Genomic DNA, 22,410 nt, shown 5'->3' on the forward strand with positions numbered 1-22,410 from the left:
TGAAATCTTGAAATCCACCTTTACTATAATGGTAGAAACATTTTATTTAAATTTCACACCTTTTGTCTACTTTATTAAATTAAGATGTATTAAAAAAAGCATGTTTAGATTCATTCATTTAAAATATAGCTATTAAATATTTGCTACTTTCCGGGTGTTGAAGTAGATGTTGATAAGAAAAGCATATGTGTTAATGGCAAAAATTGGATTTGAAGACTTTGGTATTTTATGGATTCAAAATGATAATTCTAACATTATTGCCAAAGAGAACTACAGGAAATACTAAATTCAGTGCCAGACATGTTATAGATTCTGAATTAATGGTTACTGAATATAAAATGAATTCATGATACTTGAGAAACTCAAATTATCTAAATTTTCTGTCTATATACAGTTATTTAGTTAAAATATAATTGAGAGATAGATAATTCCTAATTCTAAAATGCCATATTTCCATATGAGTCAGGATAGGCTAGGATAAGATAGGCCACGTTGTGTTAACAAACATCCCTGAAATCTCAGGAGTTTAGCACAGTGAAGGTTTATTTCTTACTCACGTTGCAGTCTAATACACTTCTATTCCACTGTTAATTCGTCTCCTGCACGTGACTTCCAAGGATCCCTTGCAGAGCAAGAACGCCCTGGAGGATTGGATGGGATTTTTTTGTTCTTTTTCTTTTAACAGCTTTATTTATTGAGATATGATTCACATACCATAAAATTTGGTCAAAGTGTATAATTCACTGATTTCTACTATATTCATAAAGTTGTACAAACATCACCACACACTACAATCTAATTTTTAGAACAGTTTCATTTCTTTAAAAGAAATCCTGTATCTATTAGTCTCATCTGTCCCCACCTTCTGCTCTTCTCTTTAAACAATCGCTAATCTAATTTCCATCTCCATGGATTTGGTTGTTCTGGACATTTCATATTAATTACATCATGCAATACATGATCTTTTGTGACTGTTTTCTTTCACTTAGTGTAATGATTTTAAAGTTCATTCCTTCTGTGTCATGTGTCACTACTTCCTTCCTTTTTTTTTTTTTTTTTTTTTTGGTGAGGAAGATTGTTCCTGAGCTAACATTCATGCCAATCTTCCTCCATTTTGTATGTGGGATGCTGCCACAGCATGACTTGATGATTGATGTGTAGGTCTGCATTCGGGATCCAAACCTGCAAATACCGTGCTGCCTAAGCAGGGCACACAAACTTAACCACTATGCCACCAGGCCAGCCCCTCATTCCTTTTTTTTACCACAGTATGTGTTCTGTTATATTAATATACCAGATTTTCTATATCTATTTGTTAGTTGATAAGCATTTGAGCTCTTTCCAGTTTTTGACTAGTATGAAAAATACAGCTATGAACATTTGTGTACAAGTTTTTGTGTGCATGTATTTTTTCACTTCTCTTGTGTTACCAGGAGTGGAATTGTTAGGTCATATGATAACTCTATTCTTAACTTTTGAGATAACTGCCAAACTGCTTTCCAAGGTGATTACACCATTTTACATTCCAATCATCCATGGATGAAGGTTTGAATTTCTCCACATCCTCCCCAACACTTGGTCTTGCCTGTCGTTTTGATTAGAGCCATCACAGTGGGTGTGAAATTATAGCTCCTTATGGTTTTGATTTGTATTTCAGTAATGACTAATGATTTGAGTGTCTTCTCAGATGATTATTGTCCTTTCGTATATCTTCTTTGGAGAAACACATCTTCGACTTCTTTGCCCATTTATTTAATTGGGCTATTTGTCTTTTTAAGTATTGAGTTGTGAGAGTCTTCATAGATTCTGGGTACACGTCCCTTATCAGAAATATGTCTTACAAATATTTTCTGCTGTTCTGTGTGTAGTCCCTTGACTTTCCTGATGGTGTACTTTGATGCACCAAAGTTTTTAATTTTGATGAAGTTCAATTCTTCTATTTTTTCTTTTCTCTTTTCTTTTCTTTGGTATTGTATCTAAGAAACCATTGCCCAACTCAAGGTCATGAAGATTTACTCCTGTATCTTCTTCCAAGAATTTTATAGTTTTAGCTCTTACATTTAGGTTATGATTCATTTTGAGTAATTTTTTGCAGGGTGTGAGGTAGAGGTCCAAATTTGTTCTTTTGTATTTGAATTATCTCATTGTCCCAGTACTATTTACCCGTTGAATTGTCTTATGCTTAAATTGGTTCTGAGCACCCAATTTCAATGTGTGTATGTGTGTGTGTGTGCACAGGAGTTTTCCACAACTCCAACAAGCAAATCTCTAGACACCAGCTGAGTGTTCAAGCATTCAACTCAAATCTGACATTATCTACCAAGAGATAGCGTCAGATTCTACAGATTAAGGTTTCAGTCCTATTAGTCTGTCCTTTCATCACTCCCTCAGAGTCCAGTCACGAGTCCAGGCTCTCACCTGGACTTGTGACGGACTAGCTATAAATCAGAGTTTCTAATGACCCCCTCCTCAGGTGCGATTAATTTGCTAGAGTGGCTCCCAGAATTCAAGAAACATTTTACTTACTAGATTACTGGTTTGTTTTAAAAAGATGTAACTCAGGAATAGCCAGGACGGAAGAGATGTGTAGAGCACGGTATGGGGAAAGGGTGTAGACCTTCCAGGCCCTCTCCAGGCATGCCACTCTCCCCAGTCTCCACATGCTCACCAACCCAGCAGCTCTCTGAACCCCATCTTTTTGGGGGTTTCTGGAGGATTCATTGCACAGGCAGGATTGATTAAATCATTGACCATTGGTGACTGATTCAACCTCCAGCCCCTCTCCCCTCCCTGGAGGTCAGGCGGTAGGACTGAAAGTTCCAGCTCTCTAATCACATGGTTGGTTCTTCTGGCAACCAGCTCCCATTCTTAGATGCTTTTCAGAAGTCACCTTATTAACATGACAAAAGACACATTCTTCACTCTCAACGCTTAGAAAATTCCAAGGATTTGGGGATCTATGAGCCAGGAAAAGTGGATGAAGACCAAATATATATGCAAAATATATTTCAATCCTCTGAATGACCAAATAGATATTTCTTGTAAATCACAATGCTCTTTTCAAAATCAACTGACAATAAAGGTAAGGGTTTATTTCTGTATTCTGAATTCTATTCTGTGATTCTATATGTCTATCATTATACCAGTACTACACTGTCTTGATTATTGTTGCTTTGTAGTAAATTTTAAATTTGGAACTGTGAACTCACCAACTTTGTGCTTCTTTTTGCTATTCTTTTGACTATTCTCACCCTTTTGATTACCATATTAATTTTAGGATCCACTTGTAAATTCTTCAAAAAGCCCTGTGGGATTTGGAAGGGATTGTATTCAATCTAGAATGCTTCAGGGAATGTTGACATCTTAAACATATTGAGTCTTCTGATCCACGAACACAAGATGACTTTCCATTAATTTACATTGTCTTTAGCTTCTTACATAATGTTTTTTAGTTTTCAATGTAAAATTCCTGTACTTCTTTTGTTAAATTTATTCCCAAGGATGTTATTCTGCTTGATGCTGTTGTAAATGTAACTGTTTAAATTTCATTTTCATTACAAGTTTGTAGAAATATGATTGATTTTTTATGTTGATCTTGTATTCTGCAACCTTGCTGAACTCATTGATAATTCTAATAGTTTTTTTTTTAGTGAATTCCTTGGAATTTTCTATATATAAGATTATGTCAGTCATTTGCAAATAGAGACAGTTTTACGTCTTCCTTTACAATCTGCATGCCTCTTTTTTCTTGTCTAGTTGCTCTGGCTAGAACTTCCAGTAAAATATTCACTACTAGTGGCAAGAATGGACAGCCTTATCTTGTTCCTTCTCTTAGAGAGAAAGTGTTCGGTCTTTCATCATTAATATGATGTTAACAGGGATTATTGATAGCTGCCCTTTGTCAATTGAGAAGTTCCTGGCTATTTTTAGTTTATTGAACATTTTTATTGTAAAAGGTGTTGGGGTTTGTCAAATGCTTTTTTTGTTTCTTTTGGCGTGATCATATGATTTTGTTCCTTATTCTATTAATGTAGCATATTATCTGCTGATTTTTTAATTTTCAACCAACTTTGCATTCCTAGGAGAAATCCCACTTGATGTATAATCTTTTTTATAGATTGCTGGATTTAGTTTGCTAATATTTTGTTGATGATTTTTACATCTATGGGTCACACTTAATTTCTTTTCATAACTCACAAGTTGTTGTTGAGAACTGACATTTTAGGTAATAATATTGTAGTAACTGGATACCAATTCCCCCTACCGGGGGTTTGCTATTATTGTAGTTTGGCTTTCTTTGGCCTTTTGTTTATATATATTTTTTTTAGTGACTTGGCTAGCATATTCTGTGAAAACCATTTCTGTGCAGAATTTTTTTAGGGGCCAAACCCAGAATTGCATACATCACATCTGCCCCAATCTCAAATCCCAGAATCTGGATGTGTGACCCAAACTTAACTGCAAAAGGGGCTGGGAAATGTAAAGAAGCACTGTGTTATTTGTGAGGGCCAATAATCTCTGCCACAGTCCAATCTTCCAATCACCAAATATCCTTTTGCCCCCTTTTCCATATACACAATGCCTGTCACCCTCCTCTTTAAGAGGTTCAACCTAAAATCACTGCATCTTGTTCAAAATCCAGGAGCTCTCAGGTCAAGATATGCACCTGCTTGGTCTAGTGATCTAAAAAATGAAAAGGTAAGATCTTTCGCTCCACTCTACGTCAATATATGCACCTGACGTAAAGTGGTGGGGCACGGGCAGGAAAAGTATAATCACATATACCATTTAGAAAGTGGAAGGCTTGAAGACATACAAAGATCACTTGTCTACAAAGACCTGATGTTTCATTTCTGGTTTGTCCATGTTCTATAGTAAACACACTCAAAATCTTTTCTATGTGTAGTCCTGAAATCTGATTTATTTTTTCCTTTGTCATGACACCTCTTTCATCTCCCTGTCAACACCATGGCAGCCTCCAATGGTATCTGACAGAATTGATGGGAAGGCCACACCCTTAATCAAACTTTTCTCTAGTCACTTTATTTAACTGAGAAGTTTTCCTGGGCTTTTGTCAATTAAAATCTATTTTATTCGTTTTTCATATTGTTTGGTATCTAGGAGTGTTTGTCTTTTTCAACCCTGAAATACCATGTGTTTCTGGACTTACTCTATTCCCTTATATTCCTCTTGAAAATTGGCCAATTCTTTCCTAAGCCAATTTGTTTTGGCTAAAACTTAGCCACACACAACCAATGATAATCAACACTCACTATAAGACTTTTTAACCTCTTCCCCTAGAGATACTAGGTCAGTACACATATGATCTGCTTCCCAGGATTCTGTAAGAAACATCTTTACTAAAGTTTGCCACTGCTGACCATGAATCAAAGTCTTTCTGTATCTAATATTAGCTTCCACACTGCCGACAATCTGACCATTATACTCTTGTCTCACATTTTAGGATTTGTTTTCAATTGGTAGCAGCCCTCCTCTTCAAGTTACTAATTTGTTAATTAGTCAGATATGCTAAACTATGCTCTAGTTATAAACAATGCAAACATGTGTTTCAACCTGAAAGGCTTCCTTCTTCACATCACAGCTGTGACTTTGCCATTTGGAATGTGTAGCCTCCAAGGCCACTATATTAGGGAATGAGATGGTTGGAGAATTTTAAGGACCAGGCTTAAAAAAATGCCTTATGCCATTTCTGTCCCATTCCCTGGCCAGAAGCAGTCATAAGGTTCCAACCTTATAAGTGCAGAAGAGAAGAGCAAAAAGCTGACACTTGGAGTCTCTGCCAATTATTACAACATCTTATCCATCATAAAGTCAATATGGACTTAAAATTTTGCCAAAGCCTTCTGTCACATCCTGGCCCTGTCAGGCACAGTGCTGACTTTCTAATCTATTCGTTAATTAGTGCTTTTATTCAACAAATATTTGTTCAGCACATATGTTATGCTTAGAACAGTAGAAGCATTTGGAAAACAACGATAAGACATATTGGAGACAGGTATGTAAATAATCAGAAAGCAGTGTCATGTGTATATTATTATCCAAAATGCTAGAGAAATACAAGGAGAGACATTGTTTAACTCTACCTTGGGCAGTCAGAGAAATTCAAATTTCAATTTTCACAGTCAAAGGAAGTAACACCAGAATCTTGTCTTACAAGGCAGAGAAGGGATTATGGCCTTCCAGACTGAAAATAATTGTGACATAATCATATTTAAAAACAAGAAATTAAGTTAAATTTTAGTTACTCCTGAATAGATCAAATTCTTGACTGTGCAGTTATAAATTACCTGTACTTAATTGTAGCTGCATGCTCTAATTACCCTATAAACCTTAAGTGAATTTCCCTAGTCACCTTGATTAGAGCATATAGAAATATATGTGTTTTTAAAAAGATTAGTTAGTAGAGGTCCAGTATTTAAGATCAGCTTACTCAGAATTATTTGCTTCTAATTTAAATGTTTTGCTTTTTACTTTGTTAAATATTTAACAATATAAATGGACCAACACTGGTTCCTTTATGTAATGGAAGAGAAGAATAGATCTGGTCTTTTGGGATTCATTTGTTTATTTATTTGTTATTAATTATTGTTTGTTATAAGTTTTTCGGTGATATCTTTGGTGGTACTTTTATATTTGTTTTAGTATAGATGGAAACACCTTTGGATTACATTTTAGCTTTGGACATTACTTATGGGATCTGTTGTAATTTGTGGCTTTGACCTTTTAAAAAATTACTGGAAAAATGATTTGCTTTGAGAAATTAAAAGTTTCATTAATCAAAAGTCACTACTTACTAAGATATTTTAGATTCTATTCTTTCTTGAAATGATGGCTCCTGTTTCATTTGTTCGTTTTTATTTCTAATGTAATTCCTTTCTCCACGTACATAAGATTTTCCTTCCATAAATCAAAATAATCATCCTCATGGAAATTTTTTATTTATTAAAACTAGGTGGTCATTAGAATACAGATATTTTTATATACAGAAGCCATTAAGATTTTAATTGAGACAGTCATTTGTAATTTGTAACAGAAGTGAAAGTTTATGATCCATTTTGTTAAACAGGATTGCAGAGTGTATCTATTTCTATTAGCGTCATTTGAAAGAAATTTAAAAGTTATGTACTCCAACTTCCTCTCGCAGTAACGCTTACTTGGAGGCCCCTGATTATGCAAGGGTGCCTACTGAAGTAAATGTTTTTGAAACCATGCTATTGTGAGTCGTAGGCTTTAGGAACTGCAATTGACATGCTGAACCATGAAAAGATCAATTGGAAAATTGTACTTCCTTTGTGTAAGTTATGTATGGAGAAGTTAAGGTATTTTTTAAAAACGTTTTCATTCCCCTCTTAAATGTGACAGGCTGTCTGCTGTAGACTGAATATCTGTGTCCCCTCAAAATTCATATTTTGAAATCTAATTCCCCATGTGATAGTATTTGGAGGTGGGGCCTTTGGGACGTGATTAGGTTTTGATGACAGAACCCTCATAAATGGGATTAGTGACCTTATGAAAGAGGCCCCAGAAAGCTCCTTTTCTCCTTCCACCACGTGAGGACACAGCAAAAAGACCACCATCTGTGAACTAGGAAGTGGTCCTTCACTAGACACTAAATCTGCCAGAGCCTTGATCTTGGATTTCCCGGCCTCCAGAATTGTGAAAAATAAATTATTGTTGTTTATAAGCCACCTCGTCTATGGTATTCTGCTGTAGCAGCTCAAATAAACTAAGACACCATCCATCTAGAATATTTTCAAGTAATTCAACTATTCCAATATTTTCTATTCTTTGCATCACTGAAATATGTCAATGCACATGGTGATATTTCCACATATCAGTCCACCAAAACAAAATATGTGGAACATTTCTAACCATATCTAATTCAAATTCATTTCTTAAAATTAGAAAGAATAAATAAATATTGAGAAATCTGTTATTTTAATTCATCCCATTAATAGACAAGAGTGTTCAAGTAGCCAAAAATTGATCTGCATTTAAAAAAAATTAGTAGCTTAAATATAACTTCTAAAATATATCAGAGTATAATTTAGAGAGAATGTGAATGTTATGTAAGTGAAAACTGCAGAATCTGAGGATTGTGTAACCAACTACGTGGAACATGTACTTACTTTAGGTAGGATATTTTTAATTTATCAAATTCAGAAATGTCAATAAAATTATAAATATATTCATGTAATTTTACTGGTAAAAATTTTAGATTTTCCTCTGGTTTGTATTATTTGATAGATTAAACTTTCTGTTTGTTCGTTACCCACTCTATCTTCAGTATTAATATCTTCTAAGGGATACCCACTTTCTCCTTCACTTGCTGTGAGGATTAAGTCAGTCAGCTATGTGGAATACTTGGATCATAGTGAATGTTTGTTATTGTTAATAGTGAGCACTCAAAAAGTATTTATTAAGTGAATCATAAAGTAATTTATCCCCATTAAATTATGTCATTGGCTGTTTATAATTTGTCCTATTAGTTTATTCCACAAGTATCTCTGTGTAAAGCACTATGCTGGGTACTATGGGATCTATCCATATGATTTTAGTCATATCTGACCTAAACGGTTTATAAGCCATGGCAGAGCAAGAGGCAGTTGTTTACTTAATATAGTCTTTGTTTCAGGTTATTGTGCCTCCCATATATCTTCAGCTATATTCCTATTGAGCATTCATTGGGCCAGTGCTCCTAGTTAAGTCATTTTGTCTTGAAAACTCCTGTTCAAATTTTAAGATGCCAATTGGAAATAGTAGCCATTGAAGGCATTATGATCTGTTATCACAAGAGCGCAGATGAGTTTATTATACTAGTCAGTATCCCCACAAAATTTCTGGAGAATGGAACATAAATCATTATATTTTCATTAGAAGTGAGTGCACAGGTGAGAGAAAAACAGTGACATAAGTTCGTTAGCAGTATGAAGAAAAGTTGAAGGCACCCTATATCAAAGAAGTTTGGATTTTATTTATTTAGTCCATGGTAAAGCTTGATATTCATGTTGATTCTTGGATCTATTGCCATTATCTCTGGTACTTTCATGGGGCACATTCTATATGTTGGGAGTCACTGTATAGTTGGATAATGCTATGAGAGATGGGGGCAGAGGTTCAAGTTGAGTGGGGACCCATATGACTAAGAATTAGAATAAAAACTCAGACTTCCTAAGGTACAATAGCCATAAAAATTTCTCTAAAAGCTGCAAACGGGGTAATGTGAGATCATCAGGCTGAAGAGTCAGTTCTTGTAACCACACGTCTCCTTGGGTACACATGTGAGAGTGGCTCTAGGACTCGTTCTCAGTCGTATCTGCACATCAGAATCATCTACTTAAAAATGACATGCCAAGCCGGGCCCGATGGCCTAGTGGTTAAAGTCTGGCGTTCTTACCACTTTGGAGGCCTGGGTTCACTTCCCCATCACGGAACCACACCACCCATCTGTCAGTAGCCATGCTGTGGCAGCTGCTCACGTAGAAGAACTAGAAGGACTTACAACTAGGATATGCAACTATGCACTGGGGCTTTGGGGAGAAAAAAAAAGAGGAAGATTGGCAAGAGATGTGAGCTCAGGCAAATCCTTCCCTGAAAAAAAAAAAAATTGACATTTGTCCAATCCTCTCTCCAGACCAATTGACTCAAAATCTCTGGGGATAGGGTCTGTACAAAAATTAAATCTTATCTTTAATAAAATTTCTCATTTTAAGGTTATTGTAAATTTACATGCAGTTGTGCAAAATAATACAGAGCAATCCCATGTACGATTTACCTGGTTTCTCTCAGTGATAAAATCTTGCAAAACCATAGTACAATATCACAACCAGGATTCACATTAATACAGTGAAGATACAGAACATTTCTGTCACCACAAGGATCCATCCTATTGCCCTTTTATAGCCACTTCTATTTCCCTTCCACCAATCCCCTTTTTAAACCCTGGTAACCACTAATTTGTTCTCCATTTCAATATTTTTTTTCATTTCATGAATATTATGTAAATGGAATTATGTGGTATGTAACCTTTTGAGCCTTTTTCACTTAGCATAATTCTCTGAAGATTCATCCAGGTTTTTGCATGTGTAGTTTGTTCCTTTTTATTGCTAGTGGTATTCCACAGTATGGATGTACCACATTTTGTTTAACCATTCACATGTTGAAGGACATCTCAATTGTTTCCAGTTTTTTGGCTATTGCATATAAAACTGATATGAATATTCATTTATAAATTTTTATTTGAACATATCTTTGCATTTCTCTTGGATAAATGCCTGGGAATGTGATTGCTGGGTCATACGTTAATTACATGTTTAGTATTTTAACTTCCAAATGACCCTGATGTGAGTATTTTTAAAGCTCCTCATAATTTGAGTATCACAGTGTTAGGGTTTATGCCTAGGAGTGGCATTTCTAGGACATAGGGCATATGTATTTTCACCTTTACTAGATTTTGGCAAACTGGCTTCCAACATGAAAGTGACCATTTATAATCTTATAAGTGAATCTGTTTCTCCTTCCTCTCCATCACTTGGTATTTTCAAAGTCTTAAAATGTTTCCAAATTGATGCGTGTTTAATGACATTTTGTTATGATTTTGTTTTGCATCACAAATAACTTGTGTGATTAAGCATCTTTCTTTACATTTATTGACTTTGCAGTTTTCGTCTTCTCTATATTGGTTGGTCAAAATCTCTGCCTACTTTTCTATTTTTTTTTTTTTCTTTTTCTTTATTGATTAATGTGCCTTTTTCAATATATTCTTGACATTAAGCTTTTGTTAGTTATATGAATTGCAAATAGGTTTCCCTGAGCTGTGGCTTGATTTTTTACATTGATTATGATGTCTTTTAATGAACAGATGATATTTTTGGTTAGATTTTTTTTGGAAATATAGTCAATTTATAAACCCTTTTCATTGTGATTTGTGCTTTTATTTGTGAAATAAGTTCTTTCCCAATGTGATGTCTTAAATATAATTCTATTTTTTTCTAAAAGTTTTGAAGTTTTGTCCTTCAAATTTGTTTTCTTTATTAATTTTGAAGTTAATGTGAGGGTAGGGTCATCATGAATTGGATCATCAACTGTCTCAGCCCCTGATTATTGAATGATCCATCCTTCTCCCACTAGTTATGGGGATATTTCTATCATTTATCAGGTCTCGTATTGTGGTTCTGTTTCTGGACTTTTTATTTCATTCCACTCGTTTATTATTCCACCTTGGCATTATTACTATACTATCATAATTATTATAACATTAGATAAATCATGGATCTGTTGGAGGACCCCACCTATTTCTTTTTGAAAATCATATTGACTATTCTTGGCTATTTGCTCTTCAATATAAATTTGTAAATCATTTTACTTAATTCCCTACTAAACACTGCTAGTATTTTGACAGGAATTATATTGAATTTATAGGTTAATTGGGGAACAGATTGAAATCTTTGATATATTGTTTTCCCATCCTTGAACATTTAATAATATTTCCTCATTGGATTAGCTCTTCTTCAAAGTCTTTTAATAAAAAGTTTTGCAATTTTCTCCAGAAAGGTTTCCCACTATTTTTGTGAAATTTTTTCTTGTGTCTGTTTTATTGCTAATGTACATATTATTTTTTAATTGCATTTTAACAGTTCACTGTTTGTTTATAGGGCCGCAATTGATTTTTAGAATTGATCTTATATGAAGAAAATTGCTGTACTATTATTAGTAAGATGTAATTTTTTTTCAGATTTTCTGTGTAGACAATCATATTGTCTATTAATAATGATGGTTTTATTTCCTCCTTTCTAGTTCTCTGTCTTTTATTTATTTTTCTGAACTTACGGTCCAAGACTCAAGTGTAATGTTGCATGGAAGGAGTAGAAGCAGACATCCCAACTTATTCTTGACTTTTAAAGCAATTATGTTAACTTACTAATGCTTCTCTCTTTGATCACACTTGAAGGTAAAAGTCAGTATCAATCCAATTATGTTAACTTACTAATGCTTCTCTCTTTGATCACACTTGAAGGTAAAAGTCAGTATCAATCTCAGGGTAAAATTAATTTTTTTTACTCTAATGATGATTTTTATCACCAATCTTTTATTTTTAATTTTGAGTGTAAATATTGTTTCTAAGACCTTGGAAAACACAAGACAACCACAGGTTAAATATTGCTAACATTATTTGTTAAAAAATAAGGTTTTCCAATCTACAGTCCTCCTGCAAATTTATTAGGAAATTAGTATCAGTATGCATCCATTTTACTAGCTTTGTTTCCTAGATATAACTTATAAGAGGAAAAAAAAAAAAAGAAATCCCAATGCTTAAGCCCTTTTGTACTCTCCTAGAACCAAATTAAGAGAAGCGTATTTTTCTAATGATATGTTCATTGACTTGAAATTAAAGTAATAGGAATGCTTTGAAGAAAAATATGCCCAACACTTTTTGGAGTAACCTGGATATAAAGTTACATTTAAACATTATGGAATCTCATGGAAAAACTAATTGACAGGCATTAAATAATATCCATATCCTAGAAGCATGTGTCTTCTCTACTAGAAATTTTATGAAACTAACAATATGGCCACTTTTATCCTCAAATATTTTTAGAATACTAGAGCCAACAAAAATACAACATAATGGTCTATAAAGGGAATATAATTAAATTATCACAGAAATAAAAAAATCCATTGTAATTATTAAAATATTGTAATATCTATTTCTATACCAAAGCATTTTCTATTAAATATATGTACTGAACATATCTTAGTTATTAGCTTTTCTTTTTGTCACCTGCTGCAACCAGAGATTTCTCTGCTTCCTCAAGACAGAAGCATGATTGTTTATCTGTAGGACACATGTTATTTTCTCCTTTTAACAAAACTCGGATACAAGTGCTTTATGATATCATTTTCATGAATTTAATACACTTATGTAAAAGGAACTGATAAATCCAACACGTTTGCCTCTGTGCACTATTTTTCTCTAAAATTTAGCCTCCATAAGATTGAACTGTTTGTCTGTATATAATTCTTAAAATCTAACATTTCAAGTGTGTCTTCATTTTCTATCGCAGTTAATCACTTGGTTTTAGTTGTGTTAAGAACTGAATTTCACCAGAATAATTGTGAATGGGAACTTTCTTGTTTTGTGACCTGCTTATCTGAACAATTTGGCCCGTTTTCCCATCAACAATCCTCATCGTCTGCCAGTGTTACATTATAGCTAGCTTAACATTTAATTCTCCTGCTTTGGGCTCAGAGAAGGTCAAGAATATTTCTTTAGTCAATATTTGCCACATATAAGTCAAAAGTTTATTCCTTGAGTTTCCTTGTGATTGCCACAGTGCATTTTGGAACTGCTTTAGGTTAATACCCAAAATGGTGTGTTCAATTAAACAGACTCGTGCACCCACACCATCTTGCCGCATGTTTTAAAAATTTCATTGATTTTAATAGAACATTGGTTTTCACTCTAGAATTTCTTTTCCTGAAAGAATCAAAGTAAAAAGCCTAAACATATTAAAATATATTTCTTTTCAAAGGAAGAGATCCTCTTAGCCTTCATGAGGCTGACATGCCTAATGTTCTTTCTATTTGTTAATGAGATTTGTTCACACCATTTAGCCTGCTATGAGATCTTTTGGATTAATTTTTTGTCCTCCATCTAAAATTAATAATATTATGAAAATAAAATCAACGTGACTGGGGAGTCTGAAGGACAGTGAGGTCAGATCTCCAGCCTTGGTTTATTCAGAGATTGATTAATAACTAAGCTGTGCTCTGGAGCGGGCTCATGTGCAGGAACTAAATCAATGTCATGGTTTTTCAGGTTGAGATTTTGAAACATTATTATGACCTTAATTACATATATTAAATCATTTATCAAATATTATACTCAGCACATTTTTCCCTTTTCTTATAGAACATTCATCAGCATCTCTTTTGGAAGAATAACATTTTATTTACTGCTTCTCCAAGAGATTTTCCTATTGCTTCTACAATAAACAAAAATCCATTTCTCTGGTATATCTTATTTGGAATTCTTTAATTTAATAAAAAATTCTGAGGGAAAAAAACCAAAGAACTTGCTGCTCAAGGAAATGCCAGATGTGGGATTTCCAGGAAGAGAAATAAATTGAAACATTTTGTGCTGCACTCAGTTCTCTTCTCTCTCCTTTCCCTAGATGTTATGCAAAATGAGTCAAATGTCAGAGATTAGGAACAAGTGGGAAAAAATCAGGAAAGAAGTGAAAAGATTAGAAGTGAGGAAGGGACTGGTATTACCACCACAAAATAATGGGACATATGTGTAAGGAAGCAAGGAAGGAAATTAGAGAAACTAACTGCAGGCTGGGGTAAGAATATTCCCTCAATCTTTTCCTTGACTTCTTATGTATGGGAGGAAAATATGGTCCTCTGTACTTAGAGAAGAGAAGAGGGGCATAGAGGCACATACATTTTTCCTTACAATCAATCCTACATATATTGTGACTTTTACCTTGAGTACAACTTTTTTGCATAGCTTGTTCATCTGTTGGGCCTTTATAGATTTTTAACAAGAAAAAGAAAAAAATAGTTAACTCTTTAGAAGCAAGAAATTCTTAGTGATAATTGTATGCTGCATGAAAATACATAACATTATCATCAGATAAACTGAATACAGAATGTAAAAATATCTGTAGTAATACCTATGCTCCAGGGAGTTTGCTGCTGATTGCTAGAAGGAATACAAAGAAGTGTAATACAGTGTTCTCCTTAGGAGCAAATTTACTTGGGATGATAAATATTCATATATAAAGTAAATATTATGCAGTGGAGAAATATGGCAGAATAACAATAAATAAAAGGCATATAGCTGACACATACTAAGAGTATATTCATTCATTCAACAATTATTTGTTGAATATCAAGAAATCTAGAGTCAACTAGATTTTAGAGGTTAAAAGAGCCTTGTGAGTTCTGTGATTTAAAAGGCTTTTAGAGGAGCTTTCCCTTTTGCTGAGTTTTTATGGGGAGGTGGATTTGAAGAGGAGGTAGGAGCATTCTTTCCTGGATAAGTACATGCAAATAGATTTATTGAGTAAAGCAAAGCCATTAAGTTTCCAGGGTATAGTAGTGGGTGAATTTTCTGAAAAAGTCAGATTTTTAATCACTAGCTAGGATATTTGCAATTGGTGCTTTGGGCAAAACAAGATTTACCCTTAAGCAAATAAATGACATAGTGAAAGATTGTGCATCACTCCTCCTTTGACAATAAGTGTCAGAGAACCCAACAACAGCTGACTGAAGAAGGAAGGGGTTTATCTGGTACATCACACTGAAAAGTTCAGAGGTAACTAGGGCCTCAGGAACATCCTGGGGCACAGATGATTTAATAAGGAATTGGCTTTTAGCCTTCTCTTGACTCTGATTTCATTCTCAGGCTCCATATGGTACTTTCCTTCAGTTTTAGGCTCTCATCCTCCTAGGATTAAGTCCAGCAGAAAAGAGAGAGAAATTTCTGTTAATTCCTGAATAAGGTTACTATATTTTATGCTTGAAACTTCTAGAGTCACAAACTCATCTCTGAGCCAATCCTTGTGGCTGAAAGGATGGAATTATACAGATTTACCAGGCGTGGATCACAAGCCTATCCAAGAAACCTACTTCTTGTGAATAAAATAATTCAATAATTCAATATTATGACTAGTCATGCATAGAAACTGTATACCGTCTCCCACATCCACATAAGTGAGAATTGAGGAAGGGTTGTTTCCCAGAGGAAATTTTTTGTCCAATAGAGAGAGAGAGAGAGGAAAAGAGAGAATGCAATGTGGATTTTTGCTGCCAAAATCAACCCAAATGTTTACTCTAGGGTGTTGTCTGATAATAGTATTTCTAATAGAATGGATTGGAAAAAAGAAAGCCTGGAGACGGAGGACCAAATTCTATTGTTATAAATTGTATAAATTGAGCTATATAAAATAGAATGGAAAGGGTGCTATCAATGTGCAAACGTTTTCAAAGATGACTTGGTAGAACTTGGTGATTGATGAGTTATTGGCGATGATGAAGATGATTAGCTTTGTGATCCATTAGCCATTCTAATATTAGGTATTTTCATAGCTACATATGATTTGGAGTTATACTATGGCCCAGAGGTTCCCAAAGGTTTTCAAAGTTCAGCACCCTTAATATCTGGGTCATTTTTTGCATGGCACCTCTACACCAAAATAAATACCTAAGAGATCTATTTAATAAGTATTTAGGTCTGAGAAATAATATGGTTGGCATTCACTCCAAAAATTTAAAGCTCCCCATGGGACCTCTATTTCGTGAACCATAGCTATAGCCACGGATTACAAAAATGTTTCATTACTTCCTAAAAGTAATCAAGAAATAAATAACAGATAACATAAGAGTTTCACAGCTGCTAGTTCAGTAACACTGTGTGTAAAAGGCTATCACATTCAGTCATGTGGATCTTGAGTAGGTGTTTAGTGTTTACCATTTGGTCCAAATTTTTCCTAGTTTGAGTTTTGGTTAATGAAGTCTGATTAGAAAGTAAAATTGGATCAAACTAATTTTGCGTATCAGGCATTTGTAGTTGGAGAAGAAATTGGCTTGCTTCCTATATATTCAGTCTAGGCCATTTTCTCCCCTTTGCAAAGTGTGATTTGTTTTTGGATATGTGAGTGATTTTTATATCATTTATAGCTTACTGTGAATGATCAGAAAACAGTTTTTTGGGGGTAAGGGAGGATGGAAGGATGGAGCTTTGTCACAATGGGCATCAGGAGGTGAGAGAAAGAGGCATAGGGATAGGAAAAATACATGGAAGTGGAACAAGAATAACCTAAGATAAACTTGAGTCATTTCTCAGTTTTCCAAGAGTGAACCTTGATTACGATTGGATGAGGCAACAAAAGGACCTAGTAAGTATCAAGAAAATAGGCATACAGATATAGAGAGGACAAGTTGAATTAACAAGCATTTTGAAATACTTTAAACATTATTAGTGATTCATTCTGATTATTTAGACACATGAGTTAAATAAACCTCATCAGTATATTTGTACCTTTTCTTAGTTTGATCCAAAGACTGTTACTTACAAGCAGAAAGGTGTCATTAACAACAATAAAAGCAGACAATTCTAAGGCTGTGAAGAGTGAAAGTAAATGGTATAGTGTCCCAGATGATTTTTAGTTTCCCATTTGCTCTTCCAGAAAGTTCTCTATAGACTGTCTGGAATGTGCAATACAGAAAACTGGGTAATATAAGTACTATTTTTTCCAGATCTTCTTCTCTCCTCTAGGACCGTATAGTCTTTTCAGAGGAAACAATCTTATCTAGACCTCTTCTTCCTGTTGCTCACCTTTTAGGATCTGTGCCACACTTAATTGTTTATTAGAGCTCAAAATAGTATTCCAACTTCAATAAGCCCATGTGGCATACACACCCTTCTAAATGTATAAATATCAACACATGTAATCTCCTTTTAAAATGCCTTGAATTTAACGTATCCCATATTTAGTATAAATAAAATAGTTTACATTAAAATAAAGACATTTTAAAACTATTTCTTCATTTCTCACTTGCTTTTAACACATGAAGCATTGACTTCATTTTGAGCTCTTTATGGTTTCATTATTTGAACTTTACATTTGACTCATTGTAGCAAATCTTTGTATAAATTTGTTGTTTAAGATATACCAGAGGATCATCTTTCATTAATTTATTCCTGAAACTTTATTCATCACTTAGTACATGCCTTGCACAGTGTTAGGGAAACAAAGACTGGTGCTGAGAACACTATAACGACACAGTGGCTGTCAGTTCAGGCTGTATGTTACTGTCACCTGGGGAGCTTTTAATCAAGCCTCACTCCAGACAAGGTCTTGAACCAGGGCAGGAGTATCTTTTAAAATATTCCTAGGTACTTCTAATTTGCATTCAAGGTAGGGAATGACTGATCTAATGAGAAGGCTGCTTTTTTAAGTTAAATGTATTCTTTAGAATCAGTTGCTAACTATTTCTGGTCTTGAGAAAATAAGGATGATATTGTTATGGTGTCTGCTTTTGTTCAGTCCAAATCCTTGACAATTAAAAGTGTTACTGAAATCATAAAACTATGACTGAAAAAATGCAAATATGTTCTCCTAACCTTAAAGCACAATTATTGTATTTCAAAGTGAATGAGAGAATTCTAGTGATTATAGAATTGATATTCCTTTTCTCCCTTTGCAGCTGCTTGCTAGCCTAATTCACATTGTTTACTCACAGGATGAAAGAGATGTTTTTAAGCATTCTCCACAGATGTGAGCGATTGATACAAAAAAGACACTCTGACTTTAAGAGTGTTGCTAGGAAACACACTTTCAGGATGAAATCCCCTACAGAGCAGTCTTCTATCTGGTAACAAAAAAGTGTATTAGTAGCTTGTTCTGCTTTAAAAAGTAGAAAAATAATCTGGTAAAGCTGTATCCAAAGGATATCTGTTATAGATTCACTTAAATAGCTTCATTTTGGAAATATTTTTGGTTTATTTGTGTTGCCCGAAACCTCCATGTATTCTGTTTTTTATTTGTGTAAGGATAATATTGTGAGCATATAATGATATTTTGCCAAATAATCACTCTTAAAAGAAATACACATAAACACAATAGTAAACTTATCTTCATTTTTACTTTAATATAATTTAATGACTATTAAAGTAATATATCCTTCATCACAGGAAAATTTGGATACATAGGAAATTTAAAGAAGATAATAAAGACACCCAAAATGCCACCAGACAGCAATAACCATATTTTGGTGTTATTCTTTCATATTTTATTTCTTCTAAATACCCAGGAATTCTAGCTAAGGATTTTTAAAGGTTTGGTTTTTTTTGTAAAGTATGTTCTGAGAGTCCCTGCCTTCTAGCAGAAAGATTACTTTAATCCATTTATGTTTATTGTAATTTATGTACCTTTATGTATTTTTAAAATATTATTTTATTTTTCTTACTGACTTCCTTTTTTATCCTTTCCTGCCTTCTATTTGATTGAGAATCTTTTGTATACCTTGTGTTTTTCAGGTCATACTCTATAATATGTAGTCCTGCTTTTTCACATGGTATTATATTCTGTTCTGATTCTGAATCTGATTATGAAGCATAATTTAAAGGCTTCCCTAATATTTCATCACATTGCTCTATTATAAGGTAAATAACTTCAATTATTTTATTAGAATAGATTTCTCTATGGGAAATCACTGTATCAAAACTCTTTTAAAACTCTTAATGCATATTACTAAACTATTTTCTCCAAAAATTATTTCAGTTACTACTTCTTGTAACAATATAGGAAAATATCAATCACTTCCTCCATACTAACGTTGAGTATTATTAGTTTTAATTCTGTGCAAATTTGATCAAATAAAATATCTCACATTTTAAAAAATTTGTATTTTTGATTCACTTGTTAGTTATTCACATTTTTCTTTCATGTAAGTATCTAATCATGTCCCTCATCCGTTTATCTATTGTGATCTTAATATTTTTCACATCTGTTGCTGTGAGCTCCTTATAGCTGTGTCTGTAATCTTTTTGAAGCTTTTCCCAGTTTATATTTTGACTTTTAAATTTGTTCATAAGTTTTAGCACTTTAAAAATTCTCCTTTGTGTTTTTTTTCTGTTCAGGGATTGGTATATGTATTTCCTTTTTCTGTTAGGTTTTTTTGAGTGGATTTAATTTTTACATTTCAACCTTTAATTCATCTGAGTTTATGTTAATGTATGAAGTGAGATTATAATATTTATTGATTTTCCAACTAGCTATCTAATTGCCTCAGTACCCTTTATTAAATTGTATTTCATATCTTCATCTGTTAGCACTTTTCAAATGGAGAATGTAAGCTGTATAAATGTAAGCCTGGGTTCAAATCTCAGTTCCCTTACTTACTAGCACCACCATCTTGGGCAAATTGCCTAACCTATGCGTCTCAGTTATGTCATCTCTAAAATGAACACAAAGAACGCGTCTATATCACAGGATTATTGTGAGGGGTGAATGACATAATATATCTAAGGTACTTGGCATATAGTGAGTGCTCAGGAACCTACGATTGTATCTGTTTATTCCTAGAAGAGCATCATACTTCTATTTGTGGAGCTTTATATTATGATTTTCTATCTGCTGGGGTTTTTCTCATTTTGTTAGCCTTAGGAAACAATTTGGCACAGTATTTAAGCACATGGACTCTAGTGCTGGACTGCCTGGGTGTGAATCCCAATATCCAAACTAATTAACTGTCGTGACCTTGGGTAAATGGCTTCACGTCTTTGTGTTTTAATTTCTCTATCTGTAAAACTGAGATATTTATAGCATTTACCTCAGAGATTTACTGTGAGGATTAAACGAGGATTAAATATATTTAAAGTGGTTAGTGGTAAGTGCGATACTAGCATTAGCTATTATTTGTTTCAAAATGTTCTTAATATCCTTTTCATCCATTTTTATTCTCTAATGAAATTAAGATTTATTCTGTGAAGTTCAGAGAGATCCCACTGTATTTAGATTGAAAGTACGTTATTTTGGAAAAAGTTAATAACATTGAGTCTTCTTATCAGGGAAAGTTGTATATTTATCCAATTTTTCAATGCTTCTTTTTGATCTATCAGTAAATATTTATAGCTTTTTCATTTTTCACAGTATTTATTAAGAGTATTACTAAGTAGCTAAGTATGTGTTTCTTAATATTGCAAATAGGGGCTTTATTTTTCTCACTTCTAAATAGTTATTGTTACTACACACACAAAAAACATTGGTTTGTATTTAGCTTCTGCTTAGCCACTTTACTGAACTCTCTGAATGCTAGTATTTCATTTAAATCTGTTTTGTTTTCTATTCTGGTATATAATCATGCTGTATGTAAATAACAGTTTTGCCTCCTCTTCTCTAATTATTTGAAATCTGATTTTCACTTCATTTTGAATTGTATTTGCCTAGGCTTCCAGAGAAGCACAAAATTTATGTTTAACAAACATTCATTGGGTGTTTTCCATGTTTTGGGTACTGTGGAAAGCGCTTGGCATAAACCAACAGATAGCACAGCCATGGGCCCTGTCCTCACAGAACTTTGAATCTAGTCCCATGATCTTAACACGGTATCAATCTATCAAATGCTGTGGGTAGGTTTGCGTTATTTAGGAGAGCTGGTATATAGCTTCCATTAGGTTATCAAAAGAGTTTATGACCATACAAGTTTAAGAACCATTAATGCTAAGTTATAATAATAAATATAGCCTTATTTACATCCTGGTTCATTTTACTTTGTGATTATTTAAATGTTCTTATTCTCTATTACAAACTTTTTAAAATTTGAAAGCAACTATGACAGTGTTATCAGTTTCCTTATATATATATATTTGAAAATTTCTCAAAAATCAGTTACTAATTTTCCATAGAAATATATTAAAATAACCTACACATTTAAAAAAGGACTCTTTATAGATACATTAATATAAGTTTTAAAAAGCAATATATGAGTGTTAGAAGATAATATTGAAAATATAATTGAAGTCTGTAATCACAGACTGGTCACCTATGGCTTCCAAGGAATACAGGAATAAGTTGAGGTATGGTTTGCAATCTTAGTTCGTGGTTATTTATTTTAGACTCAATTAGGTATTGAAGGAAATGTGGTTAACAAATAAAAAGCAAACAAATAGACTTGGATGTGTTTGTTTTTTCTTTTGCCAGCAAGTATTCTCTTCACATTTCTATTGCTGAGACAGGGGGAAAAGATAGAAAGTATTTTCTCAAATAAAATTGCCTGATGAGCAGGGAAGGCAGCAGGATTTTCTCAGGGTTCAGTAGAGCCACTGTGAAAGCACTTTATCACTTCAATAAAGAGAATAAGAGTTTAACAGGGTAGGTGGTTCTCCTCAAACAAAACAAGGCTGAGCAATGTGAGAGACGCAGCAGAGGAAAGAAGTCACCTTTCTAGATTTAGCATCCAGAAAAAAACATTCACAGGAGGGGCTCTCGTGTCGACAAAGAACAAGCTTCACTTCCCAAATGGCCTCTCTGTTCACCCCACAATATCAGGCCAGTGGGGTGCAGGCCCAGGCCAGCTGATGTGTGCTCCATGGGGCCAGTTATTTGAAATCCCTTGAAAGTAGTTGGATTGGAATTGTAAAAAGTTAAAGCATTTAAAAGTTCCTTCTCAGATTATTCACTGTAAGGGTTCAACCCTCTGTCTTAAGAAATTCAGTTTCCATCTGTCCACTTAATGTATTTATAGTAGGAGGGAGACTCTTTAAAAGGTTGAGGAGAAGTAGCCAGGCCTGTAATTAGAATCACAGCCCCTTCGTTGACTGTAGTTTAGACCATAATGTGAAGAGGTAAAAACAAAGATAGTGGATGTTATGTGTGG

At 33.8% G+C, this 22,410-nt stretch overlaps 1 protein-coding gene across 21 annotated transcripts in view; it reads left to right on the forward strand.

Annotated features, from left to right (window-relative positions):
* Window positions 1–22,410, forward strand: part of CNTN1 (contactin 1) — a 342,078-nt gene that overhangs the window by 145,837 nt on the left and 173,831 nt on the right. For 7 of the 21 annotated variants that reach the window (XM_044756131.2, XM_070493920.1, XM_044756130.2 and 4 more), the window contains one exon: window positions 19,070–19,195. The exons of the other annotated variants lie outside the window; for them this stretch is intronic. The gene's annotated coding sequence lies outside the window, so the exon portion shown is untranslated. The remainder of the gene's footprint in view (window positions 1–19,069; window positions 19,196–22,410) is intronic. 21 annotated transcript variants of the gene reach the window in all.

The sequence above is a fragment of the Equus asinus genome, chromosome 22 (genome assembly GCF_041296235.1).
Source record: "Equus asinus isolate D_3611 breed Donkey chromosome 22, EquAss-T2T_v2, whole genome shotgun sequence".
In the NCBI taxonomy this organism is placed as follows: Eukaryota; Metazoa; Chordata; class Mammalia; order Perissodactyla; family Equidae; genus Equus; species Equus asinus.